The sequence below is a fragment of the Podarcis raffonei genome, chromosome Z (genome assembly GCF_027172205.1).
Source record: "Podarcis raffonei isolate rPodRaf1 chromosome Z, rPodRaf1.pri, whole genome shotgun sequence".
NCBI lineage: Eukaryota > Metazoa > Chordata > Lepidosauria > Squamata > Lacertidae > Podarcis > Podarcis raffonei.
In genome coordinates, this window is record NC_070621.1 from 32,066,183 (window position 1) to 32,088,524 (window position 22,342).

General features: G+C 44.4%; 2 protein-coding genes and 1 pseudogene across 2 annotated transcripts in view; 2 read left to right on the forward strand and 1 right to left on the reverse strand.

The window, feature by feature from the left end:
* LOC128406444 (probable G-protein coupled receptor 34) overlaps positions 1-126 on the reverse strand; it is a 228,847-nt gene extending 228,721 nt beyond the window's left edge. The window contains exon 1 of the mRNA XM_053373853.1: positions 17-126. The gene's annotated coding sequence lies outside the window, so the exon portion shown is untranslated. The remainder of the gene's footprint in view (positions 1-16) is intronic.
* Positions 127-7,930: 7,804 nt separating this feature from the next.
* Positions 7,931-22,342, forward strand: part of DKC1 (dyskerin pseudouridine synthase 1) — a 185,729-nt gene continuing 171,317 nt past the window's right edge. The window contains exon 1 of the mRNA XM_053373847.1: positions 7,931-7,941. The gene's annotated coding sequence lies outside the window, so the exon portion shown is untranslated. The remainder of the gene's footprint in view (positions 7,942-22,342) is intronic.
* On the forward strand, positions 8,413-21,808 carry LOC128406970 (tripartite motif-containing protein 15-like; annotated as a pseudogene).

Here is a 22,342-nt window from a genome sequence, read left to right on the forward strand (position 1 = left end):
GACTGACCATGCCTACCTTAACGGATGAGGAACAGGAATTCATGGACAGTCCTATCACCCCAGAGGAAATAGATATGGTCCTCAATAACCTCAAGCCACACAAAGCTCCAGGCCCAGATGGCTTTACAGCAGAATTCTATAGGAAATTCAAAGAACCCCTGATGCCCTACATGACCTGCCTACTCAATGATATCATAAAAGGGTGGGCCCTTCCCCAAATCCTACTCCAAAATAGTCTCCATCCCAAAAACACTGAAAGACAGCCTCAAAGTAGAATCACACCGCCCAATCTCATTAATAAACCAAGACGACAATATTTTCACATCAAACTTGGCCAACCGCCTAAAAATTTTCCTACACAAATTAATAGCCCCAGACCAGACTGGATTTGTCCCTGGTCGCAATATAACAGACCCCATCAGGAAACTACTGAACATGATTGCACACAGTGCATGATTGCAACTAAATGCCCACTGACAATTATGTCCATAAACATCCTCCATGCTTTGGACTGCTTAGAGTGGAAATATGTACCTATTAGCAGTACTAACATGAAATTTGGCCCCAATTTCCTGCAAATCATCGAACAAATATACTTCCAAGCCTCAGCAATATGGAGGACTAACAATTGGGACTCCAATACCATAGCATTCCAAAAAGGCACAAAACAAGGATTCCCACTGTCTCTCTTCTTATTCATCCTGCCTCTGGAACCTTTAGAAATCTGAATCTGAGCAGCCACAGACATGAAGGGAGTGGAAATAAAAAGCAAAACTACAAATTAGGACTCTTTGCAGATGACAGCACCAGACCCCATAAACACTTACACCACAAAGAACTCATAACCCAACTACTCTCAGCAGCCAGAAACGTCATAACCAGACACTGGAGAGACCTGTCAGGAGTAAACATGGACCAATGGTACCAAAAACTATGGGAAAATAGTCCTATATTTTTCTAGCCCTACTAGAAAAATTAACCAATAAACTGAAACTGACACGGGAACAAATAGAAGAAGACACTTTCACCACGGTATGGCTCCCCTTTATCACATATGTAGCCCAACAAGACAGTGACAAAAATCCACCAAAAGAATACAAAACAATATGGCTAACCTGATCCAAAACACCCACCCACCCCACTCACACATGAAAACAAAGACCACCACAGCCAACCACAAATGAACAGCCACACCCTAGGCCAACCCCAACCTCTCTCACCACCAAAGGAAGACAAGCAAACAGCAAAGAACCTGCACAAGCAACGCTGACACAAAACCCCACATATATTAAGTAAAATAGAATCACCCCACCCCACCCCCACTCATCTTTTTTTTCCCTCCACCTCTTTCCCCCTATTCTTCCTAATGTCTCAACAAATGGGGGGGGTGTTATCTGGGGGGGGTACAAGACAGAGACATTGCACATACCTTTGTAAATCAAGAAAATCTTTACTAAAAATACATTTAAAAGATACAAATGAAACTGACCTGTAGAAAATGTAACTTGAAAAAAGAAACATTGCACATACTTTTTTAAACCAAGAAATCGTTAATAAAAAAGACATTTGAAAATATTTACAGTTTTGCCACATTTCAGAAACTCAGGAAGAAGGAAGGGTGTGTGTGCACTTCCTGACCCTCTGAAGATACCCAGCCTCATGTGCCCAACCCCAGCTGGAAGGCCAGCCTGCCTTAGGACTTCTCAGCCTGGAAGAAGACCCACAGTGCCACCTACCTGGGAGGGCCACTGCATTCTGGGTGGCGAAGAATGTCAACTCCACACTGGCCAATGGGAAGAGCAGCTTCGTGATGGAACAGGCCATGGCTTGGGAGTTCCCCTCCATCTTCGAGAAGCACTGCATCAGGCATCTTGGGATACATCCCTGCAAATACAGTCCTGTGAGAAGAACACCAGGAAACGTTTTGCTAGCACAGAGCCTGTCCTCTAAAGGGAGAGGCAGAACCTAGGGTGCTCAGAGGCTTGGGGCACTTTGGCAAAGTAAAAGAGGAATATTGGAAAAGCTCTAAGGTGGAATCTAGATGCACATAAAAAACCCACTAGTAAAACACATATTTAAAAAATACCAGAGGCCTTTTTCTTAGGTTTGGTAGGAGAAGAATTACCGAAGGATAAGAAAGTACTGTTTATGTATGCGATGACAACGGCAAGAATACTACTTGCCCAGGGATGGAAAGAAGAAAGACCCCATTGAAAGGAGAATGGATAATGAAGATGATGGACTATGTGGAGATGGCAAGGCTGACCGGGAAAATCAGGCACCAAGTGTTTAATCAATTTACTAAAGAATGACATACCTCTAAAGAATATATTAAAGAACACTGTAAACATTTTAAAATGTTGACAGGATTGACAGAGCACTTGTAGTTTAAAATAACAAAGGATAAAAATGAAGTACCATAATTTGGATAAATGCAATTAGATGCAGTTTAAAAAGGAAGATAAATTTTGGAAGCCAAGGGAGGGGTGGAGGGAAGTCCGGGGGTTCAGGGAACCCCATAAAGGTACTGATATGGACTGTGGTTTAATGTAGGCGTGTGTGTGTGTGTAAAAAATGTTTTGTTTTGTTTTTGAAACATTGAAAATAAAAAGTGAAAAAAGAAAATACTTTAAGTGTTTTGAGAAATATATTGAATTTGACATAAGCGCACCCTCGCCACCTAGTGTCTCATTTGTATAGTGCACTTAAAACATTGTATATGCATCTGTATACCCAAGTCTTTAGTCTGTGGCTGTATTTTTGGCACCGTTTCCTCTCTTTCCACCAATCAAGGGTGGACCACATGCTTAACACTAGTCAACAGTGTGATGCAGCAGCAACAACAACAAAGCTAACACTGTTCCAGGCTGCATCAACAGAAGTATAGTGTCCAGATCAAGGGAAGGCATAGTTCCTTGCTATTCTGCCTTGGTCAGACCACACCTGCAATACTGTGCAATTCTGGCCACCACAATTTAAGAAGGATGTTGACAAGCTGTAACCTGTGCCAAGGAGGGCAACCAAGATGATCAAGGGTCTAGAAAGCAAGTCTTAGGAGGAACGGTTGAAGCAGCTAGGTATGTCTAGCCTGTCTTTAGACAGTGGGACAGCCTGCTTTGGGAGGTATGTGGGCTCTCCTTGCTTGGAGGTTTGTCAGTAGAGGTTGGGTGGCCATCTGTCATGGATGCTTTAGTTGGGATTCCTGCATTGCAAGGGGTTGGACTAGATGACCCTTCAGGTCCCTTCTAATTCTATGAAATCCCCATCCCCATCTGATGGGTCTGTTGGTATTCACAATCTGCTTTTAACAGTCCTATTCTTAACAAAATGAATAACAGAAAGGGCTTATAGGAGAACCATGGTGAATGGTTTGAACAACTCCCAGCAGGTCCAGTCAACATGATGGGCCTTGTGGGAGTTGCAATCTGAAATACTTGGAAGACACAAACTTGGTGAAAGCTGCTGCACAGTGAGGCCTCTGCTCAAAAGAGGATCCCTTCTCTGTCAGAGCCAAGGTGTATCTAGTCCAGCACCCTGCTTCCATCAAGGACTAACCTGATCCCCCTGGATGTTCTTAAGTGGCTCCCCAGCAGTTGGTATTCAGAGGTAGACTGCTCCTTCAACAGGAAGTTCTATTTGGCTATTCAAACCACTGACCATTGATAGACTCAACCACACCCAGGTCCTAGAGAAGGCTTCGCCAACCTGGTATAGCCCAAAACATCTCAGGGGGCACTATGTTGGCAAAGGTCCAACACAGGGTGTTGGAAAAAAATGTGGGAAAAAATTGCATTATTGCACTTTGAACGGAAATAATCTAGGAGAAAAGAGGGGAATTATTTTTAAATGACACCTTTAACCCAACAGAGCAAAACACTTGCTTTGCTACCAGGTACATAAGGGAATGCAAGCAGGACGTTTTCTTAAGATGAGCCGTATCAATGGAACAACTCTCCTAGGAGGAAAATATGCAGCTTTCAGAACTTTGAAGTTTAGAGAAAAAGCGAGTTAGAGGCAATGGAACCAGAGGTTCTAAAATCCTGCAAGACTTGCAGAAAGTGGGTAGGAAAAATGTTTTTCTCCCTCTCTCATAACACCAGAACTCGTGCAGGAACCAATGCAGGAAGATTCAGAGCAGACAAGAAAGTATTCACAGAAGAAAGTAAGAGGAGTCTACTGGATCTGGCCAATGGCCCCTCTACTCCATCATCCTGTTCACAGTGGCCACCCGGATGCTCCTTGGGGGAAACCCACAAACAGGACAGGAGCACAAGAGCAACTCTCCCCTCCTGCGGTTTGCAGCAGCTGGGACTGAGAAGCACTCCTGTCCTGCCCATGCAAGCAGTGCAGCCCTTAAGATTTCTAAAGACTTGCGCCCCCTAGTGACAAAAGTTCCTGCTCTTCTGCAGGTGCTCTGGGTTAGCAGTTGGGCTCCAGAAAATAAACATTTCGAGGAAAACCAAGAACACAACATAAAGAGGAGCTGCGCTGTACCAAATCTGACCACAGGTGCATCCAGAGTTCGGTACTGACTGTGAGGAGCCCACCATAGCATCAGACAAGGGGACATTCCCAACCCTACCCAAGGAGGCCAAGGATTATCCTGTGGAACTTCTGCCTGCACCTCACCTTCCCCACAGAAGCTAAAGGCACCAAGGAGGAGGGCGTGGGACGTGGGGCGCTCAAGCCAAAAAATGGAGGGGTTGGGGGGGACCAAGACGCAGCGGCTTTCCGTCCTTTTTTTGCGCTAGAGTGCGCGCGGCCAACACAACCCACCGCGCCAGGCGCTGCCCTCGCCACCAACGTGCCCAGGGCGCGAAGGGTTCCGCGCGTCAACTCAGCCTGGCCACCAGAGCCAAGCGGGGCTGCGCTTCGCCCCTGCCTGCCCTTGCCAGGAGAAGCTTGGTCGGCAGGCAAATCCCGCTCCCCCACGCTGGCCTGGGACGCGCGGCGGCTAGTCCAAGCCGGGTCCTGGCGGCACTCAGAGCGGGACGGGGTTCCCTGCGTGGGGGCGCCTGGCTCCCGCCCCCTAAAAGTTGCGCGCTTGGGACTACCCTCCCCCGGCCCAACCGCACACGCCACTGCCCATGTCCATACACACGTGCTCTTCGCATTTTCAGACCCGACTCTTTCCCCAGCCCTGCCAGGAAATACTGCGGGTAGAGTAACCCTGGCCTCACTCTTCCCCACCCCCCACCCCCCGCAAAGCTCTATATCCGCGCAGCAGCCCTTCCTCCTGAAACCAAGGACCCAAGGTCGAGGGACAACCGGACACATCCCCAAAGCCACAGCCAAGGCTGGGGTGAAGAGCCAGAGGAGAGTTCGGGGTCTCTAAAGTTGCACGGGACTCCGGAGTTCGGAGGCGACGCGAGGCGGCTCCCCAACCCCCCTTATCCCCCGCCAGAACCCTACCTACCCCAGGACTCTCCACCGTCCCGCAGGACTTGGAAAAGGGCACGGATGCGCTCCGCCCGGATGCTGAGCGGAGCCGCGGCCAGGCGCGCACCCTTGGCCAAGGAGGAGGAGGAGGTGCAGCAGCGAGCGCGCTCCAAGCACCCATTGCCCTCCCGCAGCGCCAGGCACATGGAAGTAGAGAAGACGCCGAGGACGCCCCAGCTGATAGAAACAGGGATCCGAAGCCCCGCCCCCTGGCCAGTTTAAACTCCAGCGAGCTTAAAGGGACTCTGCTTCCCCATTTCACCCCCGCGGGGACCACACACCCTCCAATAAATTAAACCCCGTTATCTTGCGAATACACGTGTATTCAAGCTTATAGCCTGGTTCCCCAAGGAAATCCAAAAGTCCCCATGGCTGCCAACTTTTCAGCCGCCTCCAGACCCTGCCTTGAGGCTCCATTGTTTCCCTTTCTGTCCCCAGAATTGTCACCTGCAGATTTCTTTCTACCCCTGCGTTTCCCTTAAAGGCACAGGCACACCTGGCAGGCTGAAAGACAGCAGGTTAGCGAAGGCTGACTTAAGCATGCAGGTGGGAGCCACAGGCACAGGAGAAAGATACAGGAGCTTTGGCAAAAATCTATAATCTAATTTCCAAAGAACATCCAGCGTTTAGGGTGGCGATTCTAGGAAAGACCAGCTGTCCCTCTGGGTCTTCTAACCAGCAGTCAAACAAACAAGAATTAAGCCCGTAAAACTTTTCTGTTTCTTATTCACCTCTCTGCCCCCAATCTCAGCTAAATAGGAGCTGACACTACACAGGTGGGAGAAGGTGGCACTCTGCACATTCTCCTATTCATTGGGACTTTGGGACCCTGGCTGAAATTGGCTTTCAGCACACAATTACAGTGGTCCCTCAGGTTACATACACTTCAGGTTACATACGCTTCAGGTTACAGACTCCGCTAACCCAGAAATAGTACCTCGGGTTAAGAACTTTGCTTCAGGATGAGAATAGAAATCGTGCTCCGGCGGCAGCAGGAGGCCCCATTAGCTAAAGTGGTGCTTCAGGTTAAGAACAGTTTCAGGTTAAGAACGGACCTCTGGAATGAATTAAGTACTTAACTGGAGGTACCACTGTACTTGGGAGTAAGTCCCATTGGACTCAACAATAGTAACTGTGGTTTTAGAAAAACTACAATGTTTAGAGGAGTGGCTGGTTTAGCAGATTTGGCTGCCACTGAGTGCTACAATGACAGAGTTCCTGGTTTGTTTTAATTGTTGCACTGGTGACCAGCTCAAAGTGAAGAAGCCTCCAAGCCTTCACAGAAACATGCTAGGAGAACAAATGAACTTTGGACACATTACCCACGTTGGAACAAGAGAGGGCAAATTCAGGAACAAATGAATTCCAAAGGAGGCTCCAACAACAATAATCCTTCAACTGCAAAGGTGTCAGATGTTTGAATGAGAGAATGAAATGCCAGTTTGGGGATGTGATGCTTTGAAAGCAGCTGGCTGTAAGGAGGAAAACAGCCCGATTTTATTTTGTACATTGTTATATTTAGACTACTAATGGGCTAGTAAGGCTGTGAAATGCTAAATTTAATGCCACCTCGTTTCTGTGGAAGCCTGTTCATGTTGGAGATTGAATCTTGACATAACCATTTAGCTATAGCATCATGACCACAATTTGTTGTCTAAAAGCAGCATTGAAGACGGTAGCTACATTTTAATGAATAACTCCACTAAAGATGCCTCAGGTTTTGTAGTTCTGCTGGGGGATTAGAGAGACTAGGTTACACTGCTTTAAATTAAGAAATTAAGTGATTCACAAACTTTGGCTCCCATAAAATAAAAACCTTCCAGTAAGAATCTTGAATTAAAAATCAAAAACACAAAACAATAGTAATTGTGAAGCACCAACACTTTCTGAACCCAGGTAAACGTAAAGGGACCCCTGACCATTAGGTCCAGTCGGGGCCAACTGTGGGGTTGCGGCGCTCATCTCGCTTTATTGGCCGAGGGAGCCGACTATCTACTATCTACTTGGACTATTTATCTACTTGCACTTTGATGTGCTTGCGAACTGCTAGGTTGGCAGGATCAGGGACCGAGCAATGGGAGCTCACCCCCTCATCGTGGGGATTCGAACCGCCGACCTTCTGATCGGCAAGTCCTAGGCTCTGTGGTTTAACCCACAGAGCCACCTGAGTCCCGTCTGAACCCAGGAAGGGCACTTAAATTCTAAGAATTAACAAAACTGCAATGTTTAAAGTATCCACTGTTTCTTTGCAAAAGTGGAGGATAGGGAGAGAATCAGAACAGGTAAGGGCTACACTACTTTTCACTCTTTTAATTAATCTGAATTAATGCTTGTCTTCTGAACTTTTGAGAGCTGATCTAAGACATTTTACTGAGGGAAAAGGAGTGGCCAGTTTCTTCTAGCACACAAGGCAGAAAGCAACAAAGCACATGGGTAGGCAAACTAAGGCCCGGGGGCCGGATCCAGCCAAATCGCCTTCTAAATCCGGCCTGCGGACGGTCCGGAAATCTCTGCATTTTTACATGAGTAGAATGTGTCCTTTTATTAAAAATGCATCTCCGGGTTATTTGTGGAGCATAGGAATTTGTTCCCCATTAAAAATATAGTCTGGCCCCGCACAAGGTCTGAGGGACAGTGCTCTCATGCTCCTTGTCCATAAAACATCTGATAATAATAAATTAAAATCATGAACAACCCGTTGCCCCTCTCAGGGCATCTAAAATCAGCTGCCTGAGGCAGCCATCCTATTCTGATTATCAGGAACCCGCAGGTAATACTCCTCAGCACCTCTATGCCAATAAAACATTCCTTCCCTTCCAGTTCTGCCGCATAGTTGTTTAAAGCACCGCTTTCCCCTGAAAAGTAGCAGCCTTGCTATTCCTTTTCCTGCAGCATCCCATGCTCCCATTTCTAGGAAGGCCACTTCAACTTCATCTAGCGCTCGGTCACTGGGCAAGCTCCTGGGCAAGCTCTATGGGCTCGCTGACATCCCTGAGGTCTATAGACTATGCTGCCAACCACAGGGTGGACGATTTCTGCAAGCTGAATAAGGAGAGGGAATTCCACTACTCTGTCATCCATGCTGTCAAAGAGGGGCAATGCGGCAGAAAACTACATAGGCTGCCACCCAGTAAGGTGCAACGTAAAGCCTAGGCAGCGGATCAGCACAAGCCTCATAAACCTCAGAGACTTTGCACTGTATTCATCAAATGACTGCTTCTCAGAAATGGGATTGTGAGAGCTGGCACACATACCGTATTTTTCGCTCTATAAGACGCACCAGACCAAAAGACGCACCTAGTTTTTGGAGGAGGAAAACAAGAAAAAAAATATTCTGAATCTCAGAAGCCAGAACAGCAAGAGGGATTGCTGGGCAGTAAAAGCAGCAATCCCTCTTGCTGTTCTGGCTTCTGGGCTAGCTGCACAGCCTGCATTCGCTCCATAGGATGCACACACATTTCCCCTTACTTTTTAGGAGGGAAAAAGTGAGTCTTATAGAGCAAAAAATACAGGTAATTGCCTTACATTTTGTGCTCCAGCCTTCACACTTGGCCAATTCTGTACTGCCCTTACAAATGTTGCTTTCTAGTGCTTTTTTGGTCTAAGAAATCACAGGTTAACCTGATTTTATCACGAAACAATAATAATAGCTGTTTAGAAAGTGCAAAAACAAAGTGTTTGCAACTGTGATTGTAGTAGTCACCTTGTAAAATATAAACATTGAAAGTTTCGGCACAGTTTCTGTATGCACATCAGCTATATTTATAAATAAATCATCATCATCATCATCATCATCATCATCTTTATACCCCACCCATTTGGCTGGCGTTCCCAAGGGACTCTGGGGGGCTTAGAGCATATCTAAAAACATAAAGCATTAATAATCTCCTGATACACGGCTCAGGAGATCGAGAGGGAGAAGGAAGAGAAGGCAGGAAGGGTAACCATGTCAGACCACTAACTCCTCGAAATACAAATGTCTTCCGGATAGATTGCCCATAAACTCCACCCTTGGTCCAACACGGTTACCTCTTCCATGCTTAGCTAATCTGTTCCTCCTTCCCTCTCTAAGGAAAAAAACCTATACCTTTTTCCCATACAAATGTTTAACTTTAACATATAAAATACATACTAATGAAAGCAACATCAAAATAACAAAAACCAGTATAATCACAGGGTGCCAAGCCAAATTTAAAATGTTGGTCATGGTAGGATTCTATGCCGAACAGATGTCCCACCAATGGTGTGTGGTTCAACCCTGAATATCCTGAGTGACTCTTCTTAGCTTGTCTTGTTTTATTACGGCAATGTTAGTACTTTGCATTATGACACATTCCAAGTTTTTCCGCAATCTTCATGTACTTTCTCATTCCTTTTCTCCAAGCAGACTGAATCCCTCGCAAACACCCCATCGGATACCTGCAGCCACACAATTCAAACCCTGCCAGCACTGAACTTTTCAGTTACTTCAACCACTCCACATTCGCTGAGGGTGCATTTGCATTCGTCTCAGCCAGGAATGCCTCCTTCAGGAGGTACAATGAAACCATTTGCAGCCACTGGAATGAGGCAGCAAGTGATCCACAAGAGCCAGATTCTGGACTTGAATAATCCCAAGCACATTTATCTGGATTTTTCATTCTCTCTGCAAGAGGAGAGAAGTGAAAGGCAGTGCTACACCTGGCGCAGTCATTAGGGAGGTGCATTCAGGGATTAAACAACAAAAAAGAGGAAGGGATCCTAACAGACAGAAAGGGTGCTCTGCTTGGAAAGCAGCAAAGAGCTGGCTGCTCCGTCGCGTCCTGCTTCTGCTGCTGGTTTTGGGTTTGCTGGAGAAATATCAAAACTAAAGGGAAATCTAATCCAGCCTAAAGGAAAATATCTATCTAGAATGTATAATCTCCTCCACAATTCACACCCTGCCGTCAAAGAACTTTTGTCTCACTTAAAGCGCTCAACCTTTTCTGAGGATGCACACCTCAGAACACATAGGGACAGAGGAAGCTAAAAGGACAGGCCACAGAACAAGCCAGTGACTTCTGTCTTGCAGGTAAATTTTTCGGATGACCCAGACCTTTTCTCAAAAAGGGGGGAATATGAAGAACCGCTGGAATATCGAGGTGAAGAGGAGGAGAAAGAAGAGGAGTACGACAAGATTGGTAACCACAGAATGCTTTCCACTACTGAAGTTACAAGAGATGCATTCTGACAGAATGAAAAGCTTAGTACAAAAAAAAAAGTTTGTAGTGTGGGTGTTCACCTACGTTGGTGCCTTGTTCATTGGTCTGACACTGCTGCAACTGGCTCTAATTTCGCTCTTCACTATTCCCCTTCTTAATGAAAAGCACCAGGTTGAAATTGACCATTCTTGTTCAATCTTGCTGCAGAAAAGAGGGGAGAGGATACCCTGCTAGATATATAGACTTTCAGATTAATCATATATATATATAATATATATATATAATATTTGGAGGGACGGGGTGGTGGTTGTGGGGCTCCTATTGATCCGAGAGTAGCATGGATTTCATCTAGTTGTAGAAAATGAGTGAAAAGAACATGCAGATCATGGAAAAAGTGGAGTGGTTGAAGTAGCTGAAAAGTTCATTAAGGGCGGGTGTGAGCTGTGTGGTGGTACCACCTGATGGCATGTTTGAAAGAGAATCCATTTTGGTGTAGAAAGGACTGAAGCGTACCTATTGCTGATGTACGTACAGAAACTGGGAACTCCTGCAATTTTCTTTCCCTAGCATAGAGGAAGGGGGGGGTGATGGTGAGGGACTGTGGAAATCACCCCTCTGCAAATGGCAACATAGACCGGCAGAGCACGGAGGACAGGGGGACTCTGGAGGGCATGGCAGCTGCCACCAGACCTTATATAAACCACGGATAAAATATACATATCTACTGGAACCTACAAATCCTTGGTGCATTTCACCCATCAAAGCCTTTGGCGTTAAGAAGAAAAACATGAAGGGAAATTGGGCAAGATATAAAATGTTATTAGTGGGGGAAATTAATAAATTAACAGGAAAGGACTTTGAAATCCATATATATTTGACAGGCTGGCTCCAATACTTCCAACTCAATTAAGGAAAATAGGGTTTGCTGGAGAAATATCAAAACTAAAGAGAACTCTAATTCAGCCTAAAGGAAAATATCTATCTAAAATGTAGAATCTCCTCCACAATTCACACCCTGCCATCAAAGAACCTTTGTCTCACTTAAAACGCTCAACCTTTTCTGAGGATGCATACCTCAGAACACATACCTCAGAACACATAGGGACAGAGAAAGCTAAAACATTCTGCAGCTTGATTGCCCCCAAATGGCAGAACATTCAGAGTGCTCCTTGCAGGCGTGTCTTGAACTTAATACCATGGGGCTCCAAGCATTTGTGCCATATGACCAAGTAAGGCATCTTTCCAACTGCAGCAGCCCCATTTCCTTTGTAAAAGATGGAAAAAACACAGTTCCATGGTAAAACAAGTAATGTAGTGTGAAAGAAACATTGGGGGGGGGGGGACAGAAGCCCTAAAAGAATAATCAGGTACACCAAAACAATAATCACCACATCAAAATACAGAGCGTTAGGAAAACGTTCTTTAAGAAACAGATAAAAGTTCCTGGAAACTTTAAAAACGGTTCCAGGATTTTCTTTAGTGCATAGGAGTGACACTCTAGGATTGATTGGTGTCCACTAGAGGTGCAAATAAAGGGAGGAGGTTGCAGGCTGCAATGTCCGTACAAGGAAAGCACACTCACACCCAACACACCCAACACACACACACACACACACAAAAACACAAACTCTCAGCACACACGCTGACAACAAGGTTGGGAGTAAGACAATGTTTGCTGCTCATACTGTGAGTTTTGCTGTCTCAGGATTGTTAAGTACTGGACTGAGATTATACTGTGCTGGAGATATAAGAAGGAATTTAAATTTGCAGTGTCGCATTTAACTTGCCTTAAAAGGTGGAGAGAGAAATCTAGTATTTGCACTTACCAAAAAAAGAAAAGATAAGAAAAGGGGGGCGGGGAAAAGAGCAAACCCTATTGAGGGAAAATTGTGTATGTCCTGCAACTTTGTATAACAATTGCTTTAAAAACGAATAAGTGGTTTATTAACAAAGAAAGGAAAAAAGAATATTTTTTTCTTTACCTTCTGGTAGGAAACAATTCTAATATTCTGTGTGTAAAATGTCTCTGTATTATATTGTAATTTGAATTTTTTGTAATTAAGACAACAACCTTGTGCATCAACTAATTTAGCAATTTAGAATATTTGTTAGGAAAGCAACTGCTTTCTCCTCCTCCCCTTATCTTGACTTTTTCACTTCCGTTTTCAGGGGGGAAGAGAAGCATGCATGTGTGAAAAGCAATGTTGTCCAATGAAATTTGATATTGTGTCACACCAGGCCCAAAGACTTTTGAAGAAAAATTCAGTGGTGCATACCGGGCTATCAGCCCGTGTGTAGTTCAGATTCTGCAGTCTGATTGCCCCCAAATGGCAGAAAATGCAGAGTGCTCTGCATCAGAGCTGCCCACACCTCCTTGCAGGCATGCCTTAAACTTTAATACCATGGGGCTCCAACCATTTGTGCCATATGACCAAGTAAGGCATCTTTCCAACGGCAGCAGCCCCTTTTCCGTTGTAAAAGATGGAAAAAACACAGTTCCATGGAACAGCAAGTAATGTCGTGTGAAAGAAACATCGGAAAAAATAACAGAAGCCCTAACAGAATAATCAGGAACACCAAAGCAATAATCACCACATCTAAATACAGCCTACAGCGCAAAACCATTAAATTTTTCATGCTCCTGCTATTTGCAGAATCTACTAATCCCAGCAGAGCTAAATCTCTGCTGAGGTCTTGTTGCCTCACTTGGTCAGAATCACCCGCTGCAGGTACAAGGCAGGGCACACTGACCAGACCTTTGATTTTTATTTTGGTTTTGAAATAAAAAGAAAAAAAGAAAAAGAAACCATTTGCAGCCACTGGAATCAGCCAGCAAGTGATCCACAAGAGCCATATTCTGGACTTGAAGAATTCCAAGCACATTTATCTTCATTTTTCATTCTGGCCAAAATTATGCCAATAACCTTAAACTAAATTTGGCATCAATTGTGTCTTTATTTGGGGAGGTCTTGGGGGTCTTAACATGCAAGGCATCAATGTCAGCCGTGGAAATCTTGCAACACGTCATAGATTCCATAGCTTCTTTCCAGTTGTACAGAAGATAGAAAAAGAGAGAGAGAAAAAGACCTTGACTGGGGAAAGGATCAGATGTTTTAACCCCGTGAATCCAGTAATGAAGAGTCCCCCACCATTCTCTTCCAGATAAACTGTGGAACATGGGTCTGGCCAGGCAGTTTCAGATGCCTTGACTGGTCTTCCAGAAACAACTTTCTGCCCTCAATCTGTTATTCTCTTCCAACGCCCTGAAAACAAAATTTGCAGGCCGGGGAGGGGGGCAGTGAAAGAAAGCCCACTTTTTAATAACTATCGTATTCCTGTAGTAAACAAAAAGAAACTTTGCACAATAAATTTTGTGGGGTTTGTGTGTGAGACTGGTCAGGAGATTTCTTACTGAAATCGCACACTTCCAACATTGCAAAAGCTTGTGACAAATGTGGACTGATCTGTCGTTTGCTCAGAAAAAAGGGCAACAAAAAAACCAACAACTTTGCATATATGCAGCTTGCATGTATATTTTGGAATATAGTTTTTTAACAACATTTTTGGGGGTGAAGTATATGGGAACCTATAATATCATTTATAGTATAATCGGTTAATTGCATTGTATTTAAAATTGGGTTTTAGATGTAATAAGTATTATTTTTGTGGTTTTTTTCTCTTTAGTATAGTAATGTATATTTTGTGTGTGTGTGTTATATGTTATGTGCGTGATAAATGTTGAAAATTAATTTTAAAAATTGGGGGAAAAGAAGAAGTTAACCCATCAGGTGGGGAGAGCCGGTTGTGAGGGACATGGGGAACCTTTGCACCTTTTCTGCAGGGCTTGCGCGGCCCCCATCTGCATTGTCTGCAAGAGGTCGAAAAAGCACAGCGAACATGAACTGATTAATCTGGAACTGGCTTCACAGTGGTTGAAGCAAATAGTCCAGTTTCTGGTGCAAGAGAGACGAGTGATTATGGAATTGAAACTGGCCGAAGAAGAAAGAGCCAGGCATATCCAGCGGAGCTAGAGGAGGAGGAGAACAAGGTCATGGGCGCTTTTGAGCAGATGCACAACTTCCTGGAGGAGCTGCAGCGCTTTTGGCTGACCGAGCTGGAGGAACTGGAGAAGGAGATGAAGAAGAAAAAGGAAATAAATATCATCAAGCTCTCGGAGGATATCGCCAGTCTCAGTGTGAGACGCACAGAAATGGAGAAGAATTGCCAACTGGCCGCTATTGAGTTCCTGAAGGGCATTGGGACTACGGTGACCAGGTTTCAGGAGTTGAAAAGAAGGCGGACACTGCTGGGCATCTCTCCAGGCATGGAAGAGAGACTCATAATTTACACTCAGAAAAATTCATTTCTGAAGGATACCATGGAGAAATGCAATGGGCTACCGATTCAGGCACTGAACACAGTGAGTGTCACTCTGGAGCCAGGAACAAAACACCCTTTTCTTGTTATAACCTGAAGAGTTTGAGAAGAAGAAGAAAGGCAGGACGCGCTGAACAACCCTGGGAGATTCGACAGCATGCTCTACGTGCTGGGCCATGCAAAATTCACCTCAGAAAGATATTGGTGGGAGGTGGTGGTGGAAGAGGAGAAGGTGGAAAGGGAATGGGCCACCTGGGCCGTAGGGGCTGCAAAAGAGTCTGTCAGGCGCAAAGGCTTTGTCAGCATGCTTCCTTCTGAGGGGATCTGGGCCGTTAGGAAGGCCAAGTATGAGTCAGCCTCATCTGATCCCTTCTGGGCTTCAACCCACCCTGAGCGGACCCCTTTGAGCTTGACTTATGAGCCCAGGAAGATCCGGGTGAGTAGGCAACTATCCATGGGTTTATTTATTTGCCTGCCTGCCTGGAAACTGAGTGAGTGAAGGAGAACTTTAAGCTTGCTTTGAAAAGTCTGTTTGGCAGCTTCCCTCTGAAAAGGAATTCTTGCGAATATTGGAGATGTTGGAGAAAAATCTTTAAGCTGCATGAAGAGAAACTCCCCTGTTTAAGGTGAGGCCTTTGGGAGTTTCCCTTTCATCTGAGACCGAACCGCGGTGGGCCCTGCGATAAGCTTTGAAGGAGAATCTTATATTAGTCTTAGTCCTGGTGGGAGTAGGTCTTCAAAGGAATGGTCTGTATTGCTTACCGGTAGTCTCTTTGTAGACCTAAATTGATGGCCTGTGAGGGTGAAGGTGAAGACTTTGAAATACTATCCCCCCTCTTCTCGATATCTGAATTATGGGATATGGGAAACGTCTTAGAGATTCCGAGGAGATAGTCCCCGTTCCCTTTCCGAGATCAAAGCAAACAAGGGTTGAACCATGTCACTTTAAAGAAGGGAGTAATCTACTGGATTGTTCCTACATGGTAGAAACTCAGAACCGTTTCAACCCACTGATTGATTGCGCGTCAGCACTTAAAGACGAAGAGCGAATAATTCCACAAATAACAAGCGATGTGGCCAACAGTAAGAGTGTAGTCTCTCCTCAGAAGGAGGAACTGGTCCTTGGCACGGCCAATCATATGACATTTGAACAGTCCCATTTAATAATCAAAACCTTGCACTGTATATTCAAAAGACTAGATGATCTTTCGTCCCAGCTGCACAGCCTCCAACAAAAGCTAGTTACTACTTCCCCAGTGTCAGCCGGTGTTAAGTCCCTTGAAGAGAGGAAGGGGACGAGGAGTTTGTCCTTAAATAACAAACGTACTGACAAATTTAAATACAACCTTAACCTTCAATTAGGTCCTCAATCCTTGATCTTAACACCAAGGAAAGTGAGCCTAACCATACAAAATGGGGACCCAAGATGGAGAACTCTGGGTGGTGCCAAGGAACTCCTAAAGGTGCTTTTAAATATGGAAGCAACACAAATTGACCTCTGTGCAGTCCTCCCCCTTGTCCATCATCATAAATCCCAGAGAGTCTTGCTTGCGTTCCAATCCACAAAAATTCCCACTATCATATTACGAAAGAAAGCATTTTTGTTTCGCTGTGGGATAGCACCAACGGGAGCCTTTATAGACCCTACGCCTAAACCCCTACTGTTGGAGGCAATAACCAAAGAGGGCTCAAAATCTGCTAAACCCGATCTACTAGTGGACACCAGAGTGGGGGTTCAATCCCAGGAGAAGAGTTATGTGGCCTCCACTCCCCTAGCAAAGAACAACGACCATCCGGAATGTAGCATGACACCACCAGAAGAGATCGAACTCATTGCCTCCTTTGCAGATTTACCAGTGGTGGAACAAAAAGAAATTATTAATAGACTGGAATCGCTTAAAACCCAACTTATTAGGAAGCTCAGCACCAGAATACTCACGTACAGTGAACATGACTCCTTAGAAGAACCAGATCATATGGATCTCTCAATATCTAATGCTAAATGTATGTCGGCAATGGAGGATAAGATACAACCCCAAGAAGCAACTACTAGTCCTTCCCTCCAAGCAGAACAATCCTCTGTGCTCTTAATAGATTTACATGACCGTCCATCGAAAAACATACCTAAAGAAAGCAGCACACAACAGGAAAAATCTCCTTCTACACATTCATCGATGCCAGACCTGGAACCTTCTTATAGCACTGACCAATCAAGAGAAGAGGTGCCTTTGCCAACCTTCCCAAATAGCCCTCTCGCCCAGCCTTATCCCTCTTTGCGGAGTATTATGGACTCAACAGCAAGACCAGTGACGGAACTGATTATAGATCCAACAGGCCACATAAACCAAGTAGCCCAAAAGACCAGTAGCAGGCTACAGAGAGACCAAACTTCTGACGAGATAGCTGGTCCACCCCGGGTGGCCCATCAAACTCTTTTGGAAAAGGGGTCCGCCCCTGTTCAAAGTCCTACTCCTAGTAGATGGAGTGGCCAAGCTCAACAGTCAGATGACCTTGTAAATCCCACTCAGCCTTTACGAGAGGTTTTTCATCAGAGGAAGATAACTGATTTCTTTATTGGCTCCCCTCTTCCCGTATTAAAGTTGAGCCAATTTTCCGAATGACAGTCAATTGGAGGAACGGGAAAACCCCAGCCTTCAATATTAAGTTGGAACATTGCTGGATGGAAAAGTAAAAAATTAGATCCAGAATTCCAAAAATATATTAATTCCTTTCTTATCATACTATTACAAGAAACTTGGGTGGAGGAGGAAATTGAGTTAAATGGCTTTGAGTTTATATGTCTGCCTGCTAGCCCTTCAACGAATGGTGGCCGCCCTAAAGGTGGCCTTACAATTGGTATCTCCCTCAAACTTCGGGCTAAACTTTCACTAGTGCATGCATTTCCGCCTTATGCTATTACCGGACTGATCTCTGGTGGAAACTTCTCTTTATTGGTTACAAATGTCTATTTCCCTCCGGGAGGGTTAGCAGCTGATCTTACTTCTAGATGGGAATCCCTAGAGGATTTTTTACTTTCTTGTTATCTTAAATATCCCAATGTCCCCTCCATTACTGGAGGCGATTTTAACGCTCGGATAGCCTCAAATCGGGAGGCTCTTAAAAAGTCTAAGTGGTGGGTTGACCCCAGCGTTCAAACTTACGATCTAGTATACACCCCCACTAGAATATCAAAGGATGTAAAAGTCAATAAGGCGGGAGTGATGCTTTATCAGATGACTCTATGCCTTAATTTAATTATATTAAATGGCAGATGTCCTCCAGACATACCAGGAGAGTTCACCCACCTGGGGTTAAAATCAAACAGTGTTCTCAACTATGTATTGGTTTCCCGGTATCTATTTTTGAATGTCACCTCTTTTAAAATTGATAATGCCCAATTTAGTGACCATCTTCCCCTGATAACTAAGTTATGTGTTGACTGGCAGTTGCTTGACCGCTCCCACCCAATCCCGGTGATTGTGGAGTCGTCCACTAAAACAAAGGGGACTAGATGGTCCCCTGCCCTCGCTCATAGATATACGGATTTTATCCGAGAAAAATTTTCTGGTGATCAGCCGGACGTAGGAATAGTCCCGCGTGATCCTATTACCTGTCTGAATTTTTTTTCTTGCCTGATAGAAGTTTTAACTCGCTTTTTTACTTCTCCAACCTATGGAGTTAAAAACGATTATTTTAAATTTGGCGCCCCTTGGTTCAACTCTGCTTGCAAACTAGACAGACTCCATCTACATACAATATATAATGACTATAAACTTTCCGGCGCTCCGACCTTACCTCCATCTTATTCCCTGGCTAAAAAAGCATACAAACAGGCCCAGAAATCGGCCAAACAGGAGTGGCATTTAAATCGTTGGCAGACTATAATTTCTGCCTCAAAATCTCATAACTCCCGGAAATTTTTGTCCTTAATAAAGGGAAGAAACACGAAATATCCCTTAACGGTGATCCCGGCCCCTACATGGGAGCAGTTCCTGAGAAAATATTTCTCAGTGGCAGAAGCTCCGGCCACTCATTGGAGACCTTCTAATCCCCTTCCCGTCTGGCCTAATACTGACCCTGCTGAAATCCTAGAATTGATAGCTGAGCTGAAAACTGGTAAGGCCCCTGGGCCAGATTTGGTCCCTGTTGAGGCTATAAAGCTTCATTCTGCATGGTGGGCAGGGATTTTAGCTAAAACGTTCGATGAAATAAATGCCATAGGCTTAATACCAGGAATGTGGAAGGAGGCCATTATAATTCCTATCTACAAAAAAGGCCCTCCCGGTGACCCAGGGAATTATCGGAATATCAGTCTGCTATAGTCCATTGGGAAAATATATGCCCGTTTTTTGCTGGCAAGGTTGATGAAGTGGTCAGTTGAGGCTGACCTGATTGGACATGAGCAAGCTGGATTTAGATTAAATCGATCCACAACAGACCAGGCAATTATTCTTTATCACTTAGCCCGGAAATACTCGACACCTCGATGGGGCCAACTTTGCGCAGCTTTCATAGATTTGAAAGCTGCGTTTGATAGTATTCCGAGGAAATTACTATGGGATAAACTTGCCTATTGGGGAATAGATAGAAGGCTCCTGTGGCTTATCTCCCAACTTCATGCCGGGTCCGTGGCCAGGGTGAGATTATCCCCTGCTGGAGACCTGACTAACCCAGTGCCAGTAAATAGGGGTGTATGCCAGGGTTGTATTTTAGCGCCTCTTCTTTTTAACTTATTTATCAGTGATATGAGGAACCCATTAGCCGTCTCACAAAAATTTATCCACACCCCTCGTATAGCTGATTACCGTTGTCCTTTACTTCTCTACGCAGATGATGCAGTACTACTCTCTTACTCCAGAGTGGGTTTAAGGAGGGCACTAAAGATTTTCGCGACATATTGCCATTCTAATCATCTGTCTATCAACCACACCAAGTCCAAAGTACTGATATTTTCAAGGAGTCGAAAACTTTATTCATGGAAACTGGAGGGCACGAAAATCGAACAAGTACATAAATTTAAATATTTAGGAATTTATTTTCAATATAATTTAGGGTGGAAAGCGCACGTTGAATATCTTCAAAACAAGACAAAAGCCCTATCACACTCCCTCCTCCGTTTTTTCTACTCTGAGGGGGCCTTATTCATCCCTGCGGCCTTGAAAGTGTATAGCATCAAAGTGATGGCCACAATGGCCTATGCTGCGCCTTTATGGGCTGCCTTTGCAAACCTCTCAACTTTAGAGTCACTTCAAAGCCAATTCTTACGCTGACTTCTAAAATTATCAACATGCGTAAATAATGCGGCTATTCGCTTAGAAATGAAGATCCCCTCAGTGGAGCTAGTTATATGGAGGAGAGTTTTGATTTATTGGATATCCCTATGGCATAAACTCCCGAACCACTATCTCATTCAATGCATGTGGCGAGATGACTTCACAAATTTGTGGTCAGGAAAAATCCATGCCAAATTGCTGTCCTATGAGATTTCGCCCACTGAATTGCTCAAACTGGATCTAAATGTGGCAAAAAGGTGTATAAATCAAAGGCTGGATGATGTGGAGCTATACAAAAATTTCGTAGCTGGTGGTGGAGCCTGCTCGCCGTTAAATTTCGGCATAACCCCTATCTACCGCGCTCCGTCCTACTTAACTTCACTTATGGCCGCGTCTCACCAATATGCCTTCATTAGAGCTAGGTTCAATGTCTTTCCAACAAACGTGCTGAGACATAGATTCACTAAGGGCCAAGTCCCTTCTATGTGTGCTTGTGAAATGAAAACATCTGAATCTCTACATCATGTCATGTTTATCTGCCCTTTGTACAGTTCAGCCCGTGCTAGTATACTAAACTCCATAATCCAGCCTATGGCTGACAAACCAGTAGACCTACAGCTTGCCTGGGTTCTTCAAGATGTGGATCCTTATATTACCCAACAGGTTGCTAAATTCCTAACAGCCGTCCTCTCGTACAAGAGACGGAATGGAATGTTAGCTGATTATTGATAGTTATAAGAATTTTCTATAATGGCATCAGATATTGATTTTAGTGTAGTGCCTAAAATTTTTAATCTTAATCTTAATTTTTTTTTATTTTTTATGAACGGCTAATATCTGTACTTGTGAGTTGTGAACTGTGTTATACTACTTGTGGATTGTACGAGTCCGCTGTTTTATTTGATTTGTTTTGTTGTGTTGTGTTTCATGATGGGCGTAAAGCCGAATAAACATTTTGAAGTTTTGAAGTTGAAGAAGATCCGGGTGTCCCTAGACTATGATGAGGGTTGTGTGGAATTCTGTTATGCCCACACTAATGGTTTGATCTTCAATTTCCAACAAGCCTCATTCTCTGGGGAGAAGGTCCAGCCCTTTTTCCATGTCTGGTGGGGAGTTGGTCTGAAGTGTTGAGTCCTGAGGACGATCCTCACCGCTCCCAGCTCTGCCACTCCCACCCTGAGAGGAGGTGGCGGCCTAGCATTTTCTCCGCAGTGTTACGAGTTTGTGGGTGCCAGACATCCTAAATTTCTGGATCCAGTAAATGTTAGAATTAAATCTGTGTGTGGTGTGTTAGAATTGGATGCCAGACAGTAGGTTTAGCAAGCATTAAAATACAAGCTAGGCCAGCTTCCCCATGTCAGGAAAGTGCCTGGGAGACGAGCCATGGCTCCCACACCATTATTTTGTACAACTTTATTTTGTACAACTTTATCTCGTGCAACTGAAAAACTTTAAAATGTTAATAATAAAAGAACTACATGGTGGAAGGAAGAAAAGAAGGAAGGAATGGACCATTAAGAAAAGTCAAGGAGAATGGGTTTCTGGACCAGATAGCTGTTGGGTGGGGCCCTTCCTGCAGTTTGAAACAAAGCAGAGTTTGAAAGGAGGGTCTTTACCATTGGTGACCTAGGGGGAAGAAGTTGCAGTCTGGTAAAGGCGGCAAGCTGGGGAGAGTGTCAGAGCAGGATGGTTGGTGTTATTTTGAACCCTAAACTGCAGCTATGGAAGAATTTGTTTTTTGGAAAATAAAAAAATTAAAAACCCTTTAAAAAAAGAAGAGGAAGAGGGGGAAACAACCAGGTGTACAATGGAAATTGAATAATATTGTATAAAAATGATAATATCAGAGCATTTAGTTAGAAGACTTTGAAATTGAGTTAAAATAATGTAAGCATAATTAGTAAATACTTAAAGAACCAGAAGGGGAAGTTGAGGGGAGTCTTTGGGTGGGGGGAGAGCTGGATTTTATTTCATTCTTTTCTCTTCTTATGTTTAAGATGATTATGCTGATTTTAACATTGTAAAACTGTAAAACCCAATTTAAAAAATTTTAAAAGGAAGAGGAAGAGGAGG